At 45.3% G+C, this 18,625-nt stretch overlaps 1 pseudogene across 1 annotated transcript; it reads left to right on the forward strand.

Annotated features, from left to right (window-relative positions):
• The first annotated feature begins 1,789 nt into the window (after positions 1-1,789).
• On the forward strand, positions 1,790-14,399 carry LOC306786062 (protein NLRC3-like; annotated as a pseudogene). The gene is made up of 7 exons (XR_013773175.1): positions 1,790-1,909; positions 7,879-7,957; positions 8,113-8,341; positions 8,503-10,306; positions 10,403-10,576; positions 12,223-12,396; positions 14,342-14,399. The product of XR_013773175.1 is annotated as a protein NLRC3-like (transcript).
• The last annotated feature ends 4,226 nt before the right edge of the window (positions 14,400-18,625 follow it).

Consider the following 18,625-nt stretch of genomic DNA (forward strand, 5'->3'; position numbering starts at 1 on the left):
GTCCAGAGGTGGAGCTTCATGTTTCTCCCTCAGCTGCTGAGCTCCCCCTGGTGCTCAGTGAGGTTTACACTCAGTCAACAGACTTCATGTTCAGCTGCATTCATTCACACTCATCACTTTGTTCACCTTGTTTTACAGGTGAACACCTTCAATAATTCACTCACACTTCAGACATTGTTCAAGAAACATTCATTCATCATCTCTTCCAATGTTCTGAGTTCATCTTTCTACAATCAGCTTCTTCTCTTCTTCAATCACTGTAAACTGAATATTTCTGGGTTCTGAACTGTTCAAGACGACATCTTGAGCTGTGAGGAATCATCAGGGATCACGTTTGTTCTTCTTATGCTTGTACATTAAAGTGTTAATCTACAATAACACAACAGTGTGTTGTAGATGCATCTCTGTGGCATCAGCTTCTTGGTGCAGTGTGAACCTTGTTGATGAAACGTCATCAGTTCAAATCCCAGCTGTGCTAGAAGATGCTACGTGTCCCATAATCACAGCTTCTTCATTCATAATCTTCACTCATTCACTCACTCACACACATTCTTATGAGGCAATGTGTTTCTGATGAAACGTTGCTGTATTCATCCTTTTCTTGGTGAGAGCTGCTCGTTCTTCCAACAGCTGCTGAGACTGAAGACTAAAACCTGAATGACCTTCCCTGCTGGTCTTCCTCTGTGTACCAGGATCCATCAGAGACCTGAGTCCCCTGGACCTGAACCTGAACCCAGCTGTGTGTCCCCTGAGACCAACCAGTCACACCAACATGGCATCGATTTTAAAGGAGGAGGAGTCTCTTCTGCAGAGTAAGTTTAATCACATGTAAGATGTTCCTGACAGCTTCCCAGTGGAACTGGTCTTCTACTGCTGATATTAAAGTTCTCTGTAAAGAACCGTGGACCGCTGATGATGCTGCTGTTTGTCCTGCTTTCTGAAAAGTAATGAAGTAGTAGAACCAGAACTACATCAGTGATCAGCCACTTCCTGGATGAAACAGGAAGTGGCTTATTACCTAATATGTGTCCAGACTACAACCAGGACAGTGTGTTTGAGTTCAGACAACCAATGAGGGACAGAGTTCACTACAGTCCACAGTGATTTACAATCAGAGCAGTCAAAGTGAACCAGAACTTCAGGTACATGTCATGAGAACATGAAGGTACATCCTTCTCTAATACGCCAGTGAAAGTGTGTTAGAGAGCTACGTTCAACATGCTAAAGACATGAGATGTACGTCAGCTGTGTGAAGGTGTCGTAGGACAGATGGCTCTCAGATGGTGTGGAAGATGTTCAGTGACTCTGCTGTCCTGACTTCACTTCTTCATTCCACCACTGTGGGACCAGAACAGAACAGAGTGATGATGGAGATGAGAGACCACAGGGTCCTCTGAGGACAGGACGGCAAAAACGTCCAGAGGTAGAGGAGGAGTGTTTGACCGTGGCTCCTAAGGAGGAAGGACCAGTTCCCTTCACTTCCCCGTAGACCAGCACCAGAGTCTGGAGCTGATGTGAGCTGATGCTGGGAGCCAGTTTAAAGAAGCCGTGTAGGAGAACATGGATGTTAGTTCATCAGACAGGAGTGGACCAAACCACATACATGATGATGTGACAGGTCAACAGTCTTCAGTCTGAAGACGTCTGACTAACAACACACTGGTTCAAAGAAAGCTGCACGAAATACAACAAGTGTCCCATGTTGAATAAACATGAGCAAGACGTGTTTCAAAGACTAACTTTGGTTTTATTGGACGGTAAAAGATTGTATGTTGAGTAAATGTGTTTCTCTCAGTTCACAGCAGCAGAGAGGAAAGTCTCCTGAACCCAGCTGTGTGTCCATGAAGAGCGATCGATCTAAAGGTGGTCTGATTGACTTCAAAGATGGACGCCGTTCTCATGACCCAGAGTAAGTAATTCAAACCTTATGAAACGATGAGCTAGCGGTTCTGATCCTCAGTTATGATACAGAATTGTTCGTGCATCAACTACAGTGTTGTTTTCATTATAATCAATCTCGACCAAACACGATATCTTTAACTAGCTGGTCTGGGGACGATGTGCAGAGGTCTCGGGATACCAGCGGTGATATGTAGAGTAGTTTCAGGGGTTGCGGGTCAACATTCAGAGGTCTGCGTCCGGGCTTCAGAGCTCTGGGAACAAGTTGTGAATGTGTGCCGATCAGTGACAGATGTTTGGGGTCGAGCTACAGAGGTCTGAGCACTAAATACAGAAGTTCAGTGACTGGCAGCAGAGGTCTGGTGGCAGGAAGCACTCTGATGAAGTCAGTAGTCGGGATTAAAGAGTTGCCTGTTGGAAGCGCGTCCTTGTATATCCGAGCCTTTGTCGGTGACGAGGTTTCTTGAGTCTCTTGCTGTGTTGAACTGAGATCAAGTAAATATATTCCTCATGAGTTTCTTACATGGCTCATGAGAATGAATATTCCACTGATATCCTCAGTTACATGCAGCCGTGCATTGGATTGACGTAAAGCTCGTCCTCCTCGCTGAGGCCGGTGAATCTCACGTCGGCTGTGTTTGACGGGTCGATGCCCGCACACGTAGTTCATCACATCAACATATGGAAAAATGGAACTGTTGAGTTCATGGACCTCTTCAACTGTGGGAAAACCGCAGATGATCCAGCCTCTTCCAAAAAGTCAGCCGGTTTCAATTATAATCAAAAGCATTTCGTACTACAGAAGCTAAAACAATTGCAAAGTGAAGTGCCCTGTTTACAGTATCTATAGATATATATTGACAGCATCGACACAGACATACCCCGCGATGAAACGTGGGGAAAGAGGAAGACCCTTCCTCAGCATCTCCTTTCATAGCTCCCACCCAATGTCCCTCTTAGTTTCTATTGGCTAAATCCAGCTGACTCCTCCTTCTCGCAGGACCCTGGCTCGGGTGTCGCGTCCTTCGGCGTCCCCTGTAATTGCCTGTCTGAAAATCCCTTTCTGTCCTTTCGCTATTCTTCACGGTTTAACACATTCAATGACTGTATTTTATGGCTTAACACTTCTATGGTAAACATACTATATGAAGATAAGGATTTGCAACTTTTGGCAAAAACTTCACAAGTTTTACAAGCATAGATGGTACGTCCCAAGTCCTTGCTAACATTTTATTATCCACCTCTAAAGGTGCTACAAATTCCACTGAGAAACACTTCCAACTATAATTCCTAAAAGACACTTCTAATCATAAATCTAAAATACACTTGTAATTATGAATTCTAAAACACTTGTCATTATGAATCTTAAAGCACCCTTCTAAACCTACATTTCCTACAGAACGCAGGAGACTCTTGTGCCTTTTGGCTTCTTTTCATCAGAATCTGTTCTTCAAAGTGTTCCACTGGAGGCAGACGTGTTGGACCGAGTGAACTCAGCCTCCCTCTCTTATTCCTTCAGACATCTTCATGAAAAGGTCCACGTTGAGATATGTCTTCATATCTAAAACCTGTTGATGTCAAAGTCCTTCATAATGCTGAAAGTAGGCGTGTTTCTCCTTCTGAACAGAAACGAGAGCTTTTCTTCGGGGCATGCATCTGTACTCCAGCTTTGCATGCTGTTGGCTGGTTGCTTTGTGTTCAACGCTCAGAGCTGGTCATGAACAGGAAAGAGACCATGTGTTGCAAAGTGACGTAAAAACATACTGATGACCATATTCATAATGAGCTGTCTACATGTCCAAAGAATGCTCATAAAAGCCTGAATAATATCAACATATCCCACAAGTCTTCACTGGAACATGCTCCATAAAGAATAAGGACTTATTCAGAACATCCAAACGGATAATGATGTTTCCATAAACCACATCAAATTTAAAATAGTGTCACATTCTGAATAAGAGTGGAATATGAGTGTGCATGTAAACAGTCATTGTGTCTCATTGTGATGCTATTTGGTTGAACAAGCAAACAAGTCACCGTAAAACATCTGAATCTTCTCCGTCATTAAAGACACATTTTAATGTCAGTAAAATAACTTTTAACGTCCAATAACACCAGTGAAAGCAGAGAACTGAAGATTGTATGTTGAGTAAATGTGTTTCTATCAGTTCACAGCAGCAGAGAGAAAAGTCTCCTGAACCCAGCTGTGTGTCCATGAAGAGTGATCTAAAGGTGTATATATACATGTGTGTGTGTGTGTATATATATATACATATATATACATACATATGTGTGTTTTGTAGTTATTCCTGGGCAGATAACAGAAGTCTCTGTTTGAGAGAACCGTTCATTCAGTATCGTTCAGCCAGCGTAGTGACCAGGCCGTCTCCACGACACTTCATGGTGTCTTTGTTCAAGACGATGATTCCCGCTCACTCATTGGTCGTCCCGCTTCCTGTGTTTCGAGCGACTGCCAGCCCCCCGTTTTCAGCCAGCCTTAGCAGGGGAACCTGGACCAGGTGCCAGGATTGGACGAGCCTTCTGACTCATCACTCCTGGAACCTTCCTCCCTTCAACTACGTCTCTGGCTCAACCTTCTCACTAACTGGAACTGGATCACCTTCTTCTAAGATGATCAACCCACTTACCCACGTGAATGTGGTCCGTACAGCGAAGCCGCTCCTGCTGTTGGTTTTTGGGGGGTTTCCATGACAGAAGATGGATCAAAGCAGAACGGCTCCCAGAGCAGTGAAGTGAATGCCAAGTCGTTTCCTCTTTGCTCTATGAAATCTATCCCATAGCAGCAGCAGCCATTCTATCCAGCAACTCCATCCTTCTTACACTGAAAACCTGACAGTCGTTTACTTCATCAACAAAGGACGCTGCTACGCCCCACCCATCATGCTGTTCATGCGCTGCCTAATCTGGCTCTCTCTTACACACCACTTGTTCTCCACACAGTCCTCGTGTCCGGGTCACTCATCACTTTCTCGTTTAAGGTTCCAGAAGTTGAGAAGCTCTTGCAGACACACATCCACCATCGGTTCCTCCGTGTTCAACGCTGTCGTTCAACTTGTTTCCGCTCTAATTCCGTTGATCATCGATCCTCAGAGCTTCATCATGGATACCCTGGATCTCCCTCAACCCTTCACTTTTACTGGTCAGCTTGGAAGAGTGTCCACTACTTCCACCACGTGACCAGTACATCATAACCTTTCCACTGTTCAATCTTGTCACCATGACCTGTTTTCATTACCAATGCTCATTTCATGATGGCCATCTAACAAATCATGCCATCAAAGTTCACCTCAGTGGAACAAGCTTCTTCTCTAAACTGTTATCCGGGAGTCCGAGCTTGTAACTTCACTTCTCAAAGGTCTTCTACGCATCCCAGAACCCTCAAAACAAACATGAGACTGATCTTCCTCAGCGTATCTCCACTACATTCACTGAGTTCTTGAAGATCTCAACTCTGCGCCATCTAGTTTCAAGGAACTGGGTTTTATTTGGGGCTTCATTGTGCCGGGGTACTACAAAATTTCCCCACAACATATTTGACAGAGCGGATGCGCTACAAACAGTTCAAGCCTGGCATATTATAAATCATATAGTACAGTACAGTAATCAGTTCAGAGACTGGACGGCAGAAAACTGCCTGCAACTCAACGACTCTAAGACGGAGGTCCTAGTTATTGCTCCAGAGGAGTTTGTCCCCATGATCAGGCAGATTATTGGTCCTCTCTCCTCTGCTGCCCATTGCAACCTGCGCAATCTTGGGATTTTCTTTGATCGATCCATGTCGTTTGACCCTCATGTTAAGCAGCTGTCCAGGTCATGTTTCTTCCATCTAAGAAATATCAGTAAACTGAGATCTGTTGTATCAACACCTGAATTAGAAATGATCATACACACATTTATCTCTTCACGCATTGACGACTGCAACTCACTTTCACATCACTCAGTGTATCTGCTCTTAACCGTCTGCAGGTCATCCAAAACGCTGCCGCCAGATTACTCACCAGGACAAACCGACGGTCTCACATCACCCCCGTACTCCGATCTCTCCACTGGCTTCCTGTAGCATCTCGGATACACTTCAACATTCTCACCATCACTTACAGAGCACTTCACGGTCAGGCTCCGACTTATGTAGCTGATCTACTTCACCCCTATTCACCCGCCCGCACTCTCAGGTCAAACGCTCGAGGTCTTCTGTCCCACGCACACGATGTAAGAGCCGTGGTGACCGAGCCTTTGAGGCAGTGGCCCCGTGGTGACCGAGCCTTTGAGGCAGTGGCCCCGAGGCTCTGGAATGCTCTGCCTGCAACTCTGCGCCTCGCAGATACTGTGGATACTTTTAAAAGCCAGCTCAAAACCCACCTGTTTAGGCTGGCGTTTGAGTAAAAACCCATGTCCTAGACCTGCTCTTAAAATGTGTTTTAATTTATATTTTATTTTTTATTTTTTTTCTCTGTGTTTGTAATTTATTGACCCGAGGGTCACATTGTGTTTTTTATGCTTTTAAATGTCTGCTCTGTTAAGCACTTTGTGATGTTATGTCTGTGAAAAGCACTCTATAAATACAATTCATTCATTCATTCATTCATTCATATAATATCAAATTATAATAATCTCAAATTTCCTAAAACCGCTCTGTGTGGGGAACATGACAGACAGACCAGAGCTCAGAGGTGAGATGACCATCTCTACCTGTCCATGACTCAAAGGCTTTCATTCACTGACTCTGTTTCTACACATGTGACCAGGACCCATCAGGGACCAGATGGACCTGGACCTGGACCTGGACCTCGAACTAAACCGAAACCTGGCCTTAAACCGAAACTTAAACCTAAACCTGAACCCAGCTGTGTGTCCATGAAGAGTGACCGGTCTATGGGTCGTCCTATTATGTTCAAAGATGGACGCCACTCTGTTGATCAAAGGTGAGGATTTCAAACTGATGATGAAAACAAAGTGATGATGATGATGATGATGATGATGATGTCAGAAGGACTCTCTGTGGGTTAACACAGGGGTCTCAGGTAAAACTCTTTTCCACCACATGGTTCCTCTCTTCATCCTGATTGGACAGCATTACTCTTCAACCATCATGGTCACCTCACTGCATCACTTCCTGTCTTTGCTGCACTGAATACAGCTTCAACCTCAACACTGAAACACTTCTACATCAAACATTGATTACATACTGCATGTCTATTATATAGGTTTATTAAATCACTGAATGTATCTGGTGTTTCTATCAGGAGGAAGCTGGAACAACCTGGACCTGGACCTGGACCTGAACCTGGACCTGAACCTGGACCTGAACCCAGCTGTGTGTCCATGAAGAGTGACTGGTCTATGGATCGTCCTATTATGTTCAAAGATGGACGCCACTCTGTTGATGAAAGGTGAGGATTTTAAACTGATGATGAAAACAAAGTGATGATGATGATGATGATGATGGTCGTGGTGGTGGTGGTCGATGATGATGATGGTGATGATGATGATGATGAAGATGTGTTTCTATCAGACTCTCTGTGGTGAGATCTCCAGGTTTTAACACTTTACTGACTCTGATGAAGTTCTCTGAGCACCAACACTCTTCTTCATTGAAACACATTCACACTGGGAGCTGCCCAGTACAACCAGTCTGACACTGAGACGCTCCACTGGAGCAGCTGGAGGTTCTGGGTGCCTTGCTCCAGGGCACTTCAGCAGTGTAGAGTGAGGGAGGGAGAGCTCCATGGAGGGCTTGGTGAGAGCTGTTGGGACTAAAGCAAACTGACTGGTGAAGAAAACAGTGAGCTGAAAGACTGAGCTGTTGATTCTCAGAGGGATCAGCAGGACTAGTGAACCTTTACCACTACAGGGACTCATCTGATCCACATCCACACATCACATCATGGACCTTCACCTTGTGTTGGTCTCTGTGTGGACACACACAATGTGAGCTGATTCTTCATGATTCCTCCACAGAGAGGACCAGCAGAGCTCAGAGGTTCCCAGAGGTCCGTCTGCCCAGCAGCATCAAACACACCTGGACTCCATATTCATGGTCTGTACATGTACAACTACTGTTACATCTCTTGTGTTCACAATCATCTCCGTGCTGCACTCTGTAGACCAGTGGATCGTCAGTCTGTCCAACATGGATCTGATGTTTGCTTCCATGCTTTTAGTTTGTGTCATTCATAGAATGTTCTGTTCCAGCTGCTGGAGGAGAACATCCTCACTTTTGTGAAGAACGAGCTGAAGAAGATTCAGAAGGTTGTGAGTTCAGATTACCCAGAATGCTTAGAGAGTCAGAGGGAGGATGAGGAGGTGTTGGATGGTGAGGATGAAGAGCAGAGGAGGAGCAGCAGAGACGCATTTGTGAAGATCACACTGCACTTCCTGAGGAGAATGAAGCAGGAGGAGCTGGCTGACTGTCTGCAGAGCAGTAAGAGGATTTCTCTGAAGATTCAACATGCTGGATAAATGTGACGTTTACTGAAGTCTCAAGAGATGGACCAACATGTATTCATAGACTCATTCTGTGAGGAAATGACATGTTGAAGTCTATTCTTTGACTCATTGATCTTCTTTGTTGTGTTCATTCAGGACTTCCTGCTGCAGTTTGTCAGCGTGAACTCAAATCTAACCTGAAGAAGAAGTTCCAGTGTGTGTTTGAGGGGATCGCTAAAGCAGGAAACCCAACCCTTCTGAATGAGATGTACACAGAGCTCTACATCACAGAGGGAGGGACTGCAGGGGTCAATGATCAACATGAGGTCAGACAGATTGAAACAGCATCCAGGAAACCACACAGACCAGAAACAACCATCAGACAAGAAGACCTCTTTAAAGCCTCACCTGGAGCAGAGGAACCAATCAGAACAGTGATGACAAAGGGAGTGGCTGGCATTGGGAAAACAGTCCTAACACAGAAGTTCACTCTGGACTGGGCTGAAGACAAAGACCACCAGGACATACAGTTCACATTTCCATTCACCTTCAGAGAGCTGAATGTGCTGAAAGAGAAACAGTTCAGCTTGGTGCAACTTGTTCATCACTTCTTCAGTGAAACCAAAGCAGCAGGAATCTGCAGCTTTGAAGAGTTCCTGGTTCTGTTCATCTTTGACGGTCTGGATGAGTGTCGACTTCCTCTGGACTTCACCAACAATGAGGTCCTGACTGATGTTACAGAGTCCACCTCAGTGGATGTGCTGCTGACAAACCTCTTCAGGGGGAAACTGCTTCCCTCTGCTCGCCTCTGGATCACCACACGACCTGCAGCAGCCAATCAGATCCCTCCTGAGTGTGTTGGCATGGTGACAGAGGTCAGAGGGTTCACTGACCCACAGAAGGAGGAGTACTTCAGGAAGAGATTCAGAGATGAGGAGCAGGCCAGCAGGATCATCTCCCACATCAAGACCTCACGAAGCCTCCACATCATGTGCCACATCCCAGTCTTCTGCTGGATCACTGCTGGAGTTCTGGAGGAGGTGTTGAAGACCAGAGAGGGAGGAGAGCTGCCCAAGACCCTGACTGAGATGTACATCCACTTCCTGGTGGTTCAGTCCAAACTGAAGAAGGTCAAGTATGATGGAGGAGCTGAGACAGATCCACACTGGAGTCCAGAGAGCAGGAAGATGACTGAGTCTCTGGGGAAACTGGCTTTTGATCAGCTGCAGAAAGGGAACCTGATCTTCTATGAATCCGACCTGACAGAGTGTGGCATCGACATCAGAGCAGCCTCAGTGTACTCAGGAGTGTTCACACAGGTCTTTAGAGAGGAGAGAGGACTGTACCAGGACAAGGTCTTCTGCTTCGTCCATCTGAGTGTTCAGGAGTTTCTGGCTGCTCTTCATGTCCATCTGACCTTCATCAACTCTGGAGTCAATCTGCTGTCAGAAGAACAAACAACCTCCTGTTGGTCTAAAGTCTTCAGAGACAAACCTAAACCAAAACGTCTCTACCAGAGTGCTGTGGACAAGGCCTTACAGAGTCCAAATGGACACCTGGACTTGTTCCTCCGCTTCCTCCTGGGTCTTTCACTGCAGACCAATCAGAAACTCCTACGAGGTCTGCTGACACAGACAGGAAGTAGCTCACAGACCAATCAGAGAACAGTCCAATACATCAAGAAGAAGATCAAGAAGGATGTGTCTCCAGAGAAAAGCATCAATCTGTTCCACTGTCTGAATGAACTGAATGATGGTTCTCTAGTGGAGGAGATCCAACAGTCCCTGAGATCAGGACGTCTCTCCACAGATGAACTGTCTCCTGCTCAGTGGTCAGCTCTGGTCTTCATCTTACTGTCATCAGGAAAAGATCTGGACGTGTTTGACCTGAAGAAATACTCTGCTTCAGAGGAGGCTCTTCTGAGGCTGCTGCCAGTGGTCAAAGCCTCCAACAAAGCTCTGTAAGTACAGAGAGTTAGATTCATTTGTCATAACTTAAATATGCTGCTATCTTTTCTACTTTATTGTTTATTTTTTCTTCATCTTTGTCTCTTCAGACTGAGTGGCTGTAACCTCTCAGAGAGAAGCTGTGAAGCTCTGTCCTCAGTTCTCAGCTCCCAGTCCTCTAGTCTGAGAGAGATGGACCTGAGTAACAACGACCTGCAGGATTCAGGAGTGAAGCTGCTGTCTGCTGGACTGGAGAATCCACTCTGTGAACTGGAAACTCTCAGGTCAGCTCAAGTTATTTTGTCTTAAATTATTTAAATGTGTCTCTAAACTATCAGCTCCATGCAGCGTAAACAGCCTCTCTCTTTCTGAATCTTTGAATTTGTTCATCAGGATTTCAGATTTCATGAACATCTTTTTCACCAGGAAATTAACCAGAACTATGGAACCAGAATAACTAATCTGAGACCAAACTCGGGTCCAGAAGTAATTTCTGTGAATTTGTGTTTCCATCGCATCATAATAACTTTACAATAAATCACCTCTCGTCAAATCAATCACACAGCTTTACACTGTTGTTGTTTGTTTGTTAAATCTTTGCACTATTGTTTAGTTATTTAATTTAATATTACCCTATTTTATTGTATATATATTGTGTATGTTTTATATTTAAAATGTTTTACTCTGTCATTTGTATTGCTTTGCTTTACCTGTACCTATAAATGCTGCTGTAGCAAAAAACTAATTCCCCTGGTGGGATTAATGAAGATCTAATCTAAATTGATCTCATCTAATCGAATCCAATTTAAACATTGTAGAACAGACACATTGAATCCACAGTGGATTAAAAACAATGACAGCATTTGAAACTGTTTTCATTCACGATAACACATCACAGGGTCGTCCTGTTGTTCCTCTTATTAATGCTTTGTGATGTTATGTTTGATATAATTAATGAATGAAAAGCAGATGTGGAAAAGAGACTGAAAGCTCTTCATGGCTGTGTCTCTACAGTGACGATTACCTCCCTCGTTCCCTCTGCTTGTTTTCAATCTCTCTGTTAAATGAGTCAGGAAGACAACAGAAAAGCCGAACTTTGTATTTAACACCAATCAACAACATTAAATATCCACTTCTCATCCTGATGTTGATACTACAGTACTTCCTGTAAACAGTAGAGAACACTCAACTGAATCTTTATCGTGTTTATGGTAGAACAGCAAGATTTGTATCCAGTTCCACTGAACAAATGATCTTTGTTCTTTCTGATTGTACTTTAATCCAGACTCATTATCAAAGAGGATTTCATTTGAACACAAATGATATTTTTCTTCTTGTTGATTGTTGTCTCTTCAGACTGAGTGGCTGTAACCTCTCAGAGAGAAGCTGTGCAGCTCTGTCCTCAGTTCTCAGCTCCCAGTCCTCTAGTCTGAGAGACCTGGACATGAGTAACAACAACCTGCAGGATTCAGGAGTGAAGCTGCTGTCTGCTGGACTGGAGAGTCTACACTGTGAACTGGAAACTCTCAGGTCAGGATTCATCAATATGTTCCACTGATGACCACCTCAATCCTGATTTACATTAATGGATAAACTCTTAACCTGCATAACATTGTGTCTGTGCTTGCATGGTTCAAACCGATTCCGTCTATTTTGTTTCCATTGTTTAAAGAAATATCAATAAAACATGTTTTTCTTCTCACTCTGCTGTTATAACTTGAAATATCAGAGGATTCAGAGAGTTATCAGGAATCTTCAGATTCAGATTGTTGATAGACTTTAATGGGTGTTTGGTTGTGACTCGAAAACAATCAGTAACTATGTTAATGTGACCCCACAGTCGGCGACAGTATCTCAGTTCTGCAGTAACCTTCCAGCCTCACAGTTCCCTCAGATCATGTGACATGTGTGTTGTTTTGTGTGTTGGCAGCCTGTCAGGCTGTCTGATCACAGAGGAAGGCTGTGCTTCTCTGGTCTCAGCTCTGAGCTCCAACCCCTCCCATCTGAGAGAGCTGGACCTGAGCTACAATCATCCAGGAGACTCAGGAGTGGAGCTGCTGTCTGCTGGACTGAAGGATCCTCACTGGAGACTGGAAACTCTCAGGTATGAAGAGCTGCAGCCACAGACACTCAGTCTGATGGAGGAGGTCGAGCTGGAGACTTGTTCTCTGTCACACTGTCAGCCTGGTTAATATGACCCTGATACACCAAGCTGACCTCAAACTACCAGAGACTGATCAGACTGTTTGTGTCCCACATCAGACCATCAACACAGACAGAAGTATCAGGGAACAGTAGCCAGGATGAGCCCAACAGGGAGGGAAGGTGATGAAACTGTTGTTTTTCTGGAGCGTTGTCTTGTTTCAACATGAGTAAATAGGAGAGTGGTGCATCCTGACACGCTGGGTTGACATGTGTCAGCGTCGTCACGCTGCAGGTTTGTGGACTCGTATCAAACAATAGTTGATGTTCTGATGCTCGTCATCTGTCACCAGTGTGTGTTGCTCTTTAGTTCAGACATTATTGTGAAAAGACAAAAACAATCAGTTTTAACCGTCTTGATGAATCATCACAATATGAATGTTTTGCTGTTCTAAAGGAGTTCAGCTTTACTGTTGTGGTTTGTTTTGCACTGAGAGACAGTTCCCTGGCTGAGAAGAGTCGACTTGTTGAAAGTACAGGTGACAGTCGGCCACAGACGCTCAGTGAAGAACCAGCAGCTGGTTGTGGACGTGGTGTGTCAGAGTCCAAAGAGGTTTATTGAGGACTGGACCAGAGTTCTAGGGGGACACAGGCAGTGCTCTGTGGCTGCAGACGGACTTGAACTGTAATATTTTCACCCCAGATTACAGATAATAGAAACCAGTGTTGACTGTTGCTAGGAGACGGGATGTGAACAGCTTCGTACATCCAACCATCCCCCGACCTCCTCCATCAGAGGGTTTGTGGCGCTGTAGTGATTTCAGGATACTTCCTCCTTTACTGCTGAGAGACAACCGTCATTATTACACAAACACAAGAGGTCGCTTGTCAGGACCAAAACACCAACAATCAATATTCTATATCGACAACGGATCAGCTGACTCTGTGTGACGGTGAAGAGTCGTGTGGTGGTGATGAACCCACATAGAACCGTCTCCATCTCTGCAGCTCTACAGCGTTTCAGCCTCTTTTAGCTCCTGGTTTTGGTTCTGCAGCACATTTCCTGTTTGCTTGAGTCTCAGTGTTTCCAGCAGCAGCTGTTTCCATCCAACAAGCTGTGATGAGCAGCAAACAGCAGACAGACTCAGTTAGAGACGAGCTGGTGAACATCGTGGAGCATTTAGCAGCTAAAGAGACAGATGTTTCCCTCAGGAGGTGCTGGAGACCAAACACAGAGCGGTGAGAGCAGACCTGGGCATTGTACGGCTCGCGGGCCACATCGGGCCCTCGAGCTGTTGCCGTGCGGCTGTTGCCGTGCGAGGCCATTGGGAAATTAGGAATAAAACGTAAATGAGTACATCATGCACAGAATAGAGCTGCATTGCTTTTATTTTGAAGGCGACTTTTGTTGGTTTTTTTCTTCTCAATTTACGCATGTTAGTATGTGCAGGTTCAAACATGTGACTCACTGACTGACTGGAGAGGAAACTGAGTGTGAAATGGATGATGATGGTCAATATAACACTGATAATAATACATCATGAATAAGTGAAGATAATGAGCTGTCGTCATGGGCCAATCAGAAGAAGCTCCAGTGAAGTCACAGAGTATGAGCTGATGAATAATAAGTGCTCATGTGAAGATGAATAACAAAGCTCTGTGTGTGAGAGCGATGTCATGTCCATGTCTCCATGCTGCTCTGACCCCCCTCCTCCTTTCAGGGTGGAGCCTGCTGGAGTCCGATGGTCCAGACCAGGTCTGAGGAAGTGTAAGTGTGCTTTGAGTTTGATTCATGGAAACAAAGCATCTTCAAACTGTGACATCACTCATTCACATCTCTGATGTCATCATCAAACACATGATCGATTCATAACTGCAGCTGTGTTGTGTCTTGTTCTCTCCATCAGATTCCTGTGAACTCACACTCGACACAAACACAGTGAACAGAAACCTCAAACTGTCTGACAACAACAGGAAGGTGACATGTGTGGAGAAGGTTCAGTCTTATCCTGATCATAAAGACAGGTTTGATGTCTGTCATCAGCTGCTGTGTAGAACTGGTCTGACTGGTCGCTGTTACTGGGAGGTCGAGTGGAGAGGAAGTGTTTCTATATCAGTGAGTTACAGAGGAATCAGAAGGAGAGGAGGCAGTGAAGACTGTAGGTTTGGAATGAATGATCAGTCCTGGAGTCTGTGGTGCTCTGGTGAAGGTTACTCTGTCTGGCACAATAAGACAGAAACACCCATCACCTCCTCCTCCTCCTCCTCCTCCTCCTCCTTCTACTCCCTCCCCTCTGGTAGAGTAGCAGTGTATGTGGACTGTCCTGCTGGCTCTCTGTCCTTCTACAGAGTCTCCTCTGACACACTGATCCACCTCCACACCTTCAACACCACATTCACTGAACCTCTGTATCCTGGCTTTGGGTTCTGGTCCAGGTCTGATTCCTCAGTGTCTCTGTGTCCTCTGGAGGAGGGAGAGTCTCCTGCTAGAGGAACCTTCTCTCTGCTGACCAGATAGTTCAGTGTGTACAGGATCACACACAGCTGGTGTGAGTGAGGAGGATGTGGGTAGCAGTTTATCCTCAGGGTGGTGTTTGTGGTGTTCTCTCTCCAGCATGGCTAGAGGTTGATGGAACAATACTCTGAACAGAGTGATGTCACTTCAACAAGCTTCCTCTCATTCTTGAAGGTCGTACATCTTCTGTGTCCAAACAGAACATCATGTATTCCTTGTCCCCGGAGAGCAAGTCTCACTATATTACAAGCCTCTCTGATCTCTGGATGAACAGAGATGTGTTGTTAGCAAAACGATATATGAAGTGAAATAAACACGTCTCCTGATTCTGACCTCAGAGTGTCCGTGAGTCTTTTCTTCTTCTACCAACAATAAAAACACAAACTTCAGACACTTTGAATGCGTTGATGTTGTTTAAAGAGCTTTTCATGATGATCTGAAGTTACCTCATCTCGTGAGGAAAGAGCCTGAAGAGTTCACATCAGGGAGTACAAAGTACACAATAAATACACACATTATACATCATATGTATTGTTTTCATGGTAACGTGAGACGTCTCGTCATATTTACACCAACTCAAGCCCTCAGTCACCAGGTGACCTCAGTGAACCTGAGGGTTCAGGGTCTGAGGGTTCAGGGTCTGAGGGTTCAGGGTCTGAGGGTTCAGGGTCTGAGGGTTCAGGGTCTGAAGGTTCAGGGTCTGAGGGTTCAGGGTCTGAAGGTTCAGGGTCTGAGGGTTCAGGGTCTGAGGGTTCAGGGTCTGAGGGTTCAGGGTCTGAGGGTTCAGGGTCTGAGGGTTCAGGGTCTGAAGGTTCAGGGTCTGATGGTTCAGGGTCTGAGGGTTCAGGGTCTGATGGTTCAGGGTCTGAGGGTTCAGGGTCTGAAGGTTCAGGGTCTGAGGGTTCAGGGTCTGAGGGTTCAGGGTCTGAAGGTTCAGGGTCTGAGGGTTCAGTCTGAGGGTTCAGGGTCTGAGGGTTCGGGGTCTGAGGGTTCAGGGTCTGAGGGTTCAGGGTCTGAGGGTTCAGTCTGAGGGTTCAGGGTCTGAGGGTTCAGTCTGATGGTTCAGGGTCTGAGGGTTCAGGGTCTGAGGGTTCAGGGTCTGAGGGTTCAGGGTCTGAAGGTTCAGGGTCTGATGGTTCAGGGTCTGAGGGTTCAGGGTCTGAGGGTTCAGGGTCTGATGGTTCAGGGTCTAGGGTTCAGGGTCTGAGGGTTCAGTCTGAGGGTTCAGGGTCTGAGGGTTCAGGGTCTGAGGGTTCAGGGTCTGAAGGTTCAGGGTCTGAGGGTTCAGGGTCTGAAGGTTCAGGGTCTGAGGGTTCAGGGTCTGAGGGTTCAGGGTCTGAGGGTTCAGGGTCTGAGGGTTCAGGGTCTGAGGGTTCAGGGTCTGAAGGTTCAGGGTCTGATGGTTCAGGGTCTGAGGGTTCAGGGTCTGATGGTTCAGGGTCTGAGGGTTCAGGGTCTGAAGGTTCAGGGTCTGAGGGTTCAGGGTCTGAGGGTTCAGGGTCTGAGGGTTCAGGGTCTGAAGGTTCAGGGTCTGAGGGTTCAGTCTGAGGGTTCAGGGTCTGAGGGTTCGGGGTCTGAGGGTTCAGGGTCTGAGGGTTCAGGGTCTGAGGGTTCAGTCTGAGGGTTCAGGGTCTGAGGGTTCAGGGTCTGAGGGTTCAGTCTGATGGTTCAGGGTCTGAGGGTTCAGGGTCTGAGGGTTCAGGGTCTGAGGGTTCAGGGTCTGAAGGTTCAGGGTCTGATGGTTCAGGGTCTGAGGGTTCAGGGTCTGAGGGTTCAGGGTCTGATGGTTCAGGGTCTAGGGTTCAGGGTCTGAGGGTTCAGTCTGAGGGTTCAGGGTCTGAGGGTTCAGGGTCTGAGGGTTCAGGGTCTGAAGGTTCAGGGTCTGATGGTTCAGGGTCTGAGGGTTCAGGGTCTGAGGGTTCAGGGTCTGAGGGTTCAGGGTCTGATGGTTCAGGGTCTGAGGGTTCAGGGTCTGAGGGTTCAGGGTCTGAAGGTTCAGGGTCTGAGGGTTCAGGGTCTGAAGGTTCAGGGTCTGATGGTTCAGGGTCTGAGGGTTCAGGGTCTGATGGTTCAGGGTCTGAGGGTTCAGGGTCTGAAGGTTCAGGGTCTGAGGGTTCAGGGTCTGAGGGTTCAGGGTCTGAGGGTTCAGGGTCTGAAGGTTCAGGGTCTGAGGGTTCAGTCTGAGGGTTCAGGGTCTGAGGGTTCGGGGTCTGAGGGTTCAGGGTCTGAGGGTTCAGGGTCTGAGGGTTCAGGGTCTGAGGGTTCAGTCTGAGGGTTCAGGGTCTGAGGGTTCAGGGTCTGAGGGTTCAGGGTCTGAGGGTTCAGGGTCTGAGGGTTCAGGGTCTGAAGGTTCAGGGTCTGATGGTTCAGGGTCTGAGGGTTCAGGGTCTGAGGGTTCAGGGTCTGATGGTTCAGGGTCTAGGGTTCAGGGTCTGAGGGTTCAGTCTGAGGGTTCAGGGTCTGAGGGTTCAGGGTCTGAGGGTTCAGGGTCTGATGGTTCAGGGTCTGAGGGTTCAGGGTCTGAGGGTTCAGGGTCTGATGGTTCAGGGTCTGATGGTTCAGGGTCTGAGGGTTCAGGGTCTGATGGTTCAGGGTCTAGGGTTCAGGGTCTGATGGTTCAGGGTCTGATGGTTCAGGGTCTGAGGGTTCAGGGTCTGATGGTTCAGGGTCTAGGGTTCAGGGTCTAGGGTTCAGGGTCTAGGGTTCAGGGGGACGTTGTGATTGGGCCTCTCTCTCTCGGTGCTGCTATACCAGAGCAGATGCAACAGTTTCTTCTTCTCCTCTTTTATTTCAGGTGGATGGATGAGGTCATCGTGTTCTCTGGAGTCTAAACTTCAACGTTTGGTTTCATTTAGAAACGAGTTGAAATCGACACAAAGAAGCTTCATAAGAGTTCATCTTGAACGTTTCACTGATGGAACTAAATGTTTTTAATAATCTGTTTCATAAACATGTTTAATGTTTCTCTGAGCCGATGCTAAGCTACGTCAAAATGCTAAATAAATGTAGATTTGAACGTGCAGCTGCAGGATGTGAAGAATCTAAACGTTCATGATTTACACGATTCATCTTTAAGAACATGAAGCTCATATTAATAAACAGCTTCTTTATTAATAACAAAACAATAAATACAAATATTAGAACCTGAAGATCGTTTTCTGATCTCATTCATCAACAGAAATATAGAAACAAGTGTTCATACAGAAACTCTTCATCATCATCTTCATCAGACAGCTTTCATTTAGCTCGTGAATCAAACAGCTTCTCCGGCTGAACGGCTCTTAAAATTCAAACTCTCCACACCAATAACGATATATATATCTATATATATATATCTATATATATATATATAGATATATATATATATATATATATATCTATATATATATATATATATATATATATAGATATATATATATATATATATATATCTATATATATATATATATATATATATATAGATATATATATATATATATATATATCTATATATATATATCTATATATATATATAGATATAGATATATATATATATAGATATATATATCTATATATATATCTATATATATATATATATATAGATATATATATATAGATATATATATATATATATCTATATATATATATATCTATATATATATATATAGATATATATATATATATATCTATATATATA

Source organism: Melanostigma gelatinosum (genome assembly GCF_949748355.1).
Source record: "Melanostigma gelatinosum genome assembly, chromosome: 12".
NCBI lineage: Eukaryota > Metazoa > Chordata > Actinopteri > Perciformes > Zoarcidae > Melanostigma > Melanostigma gelatinosum.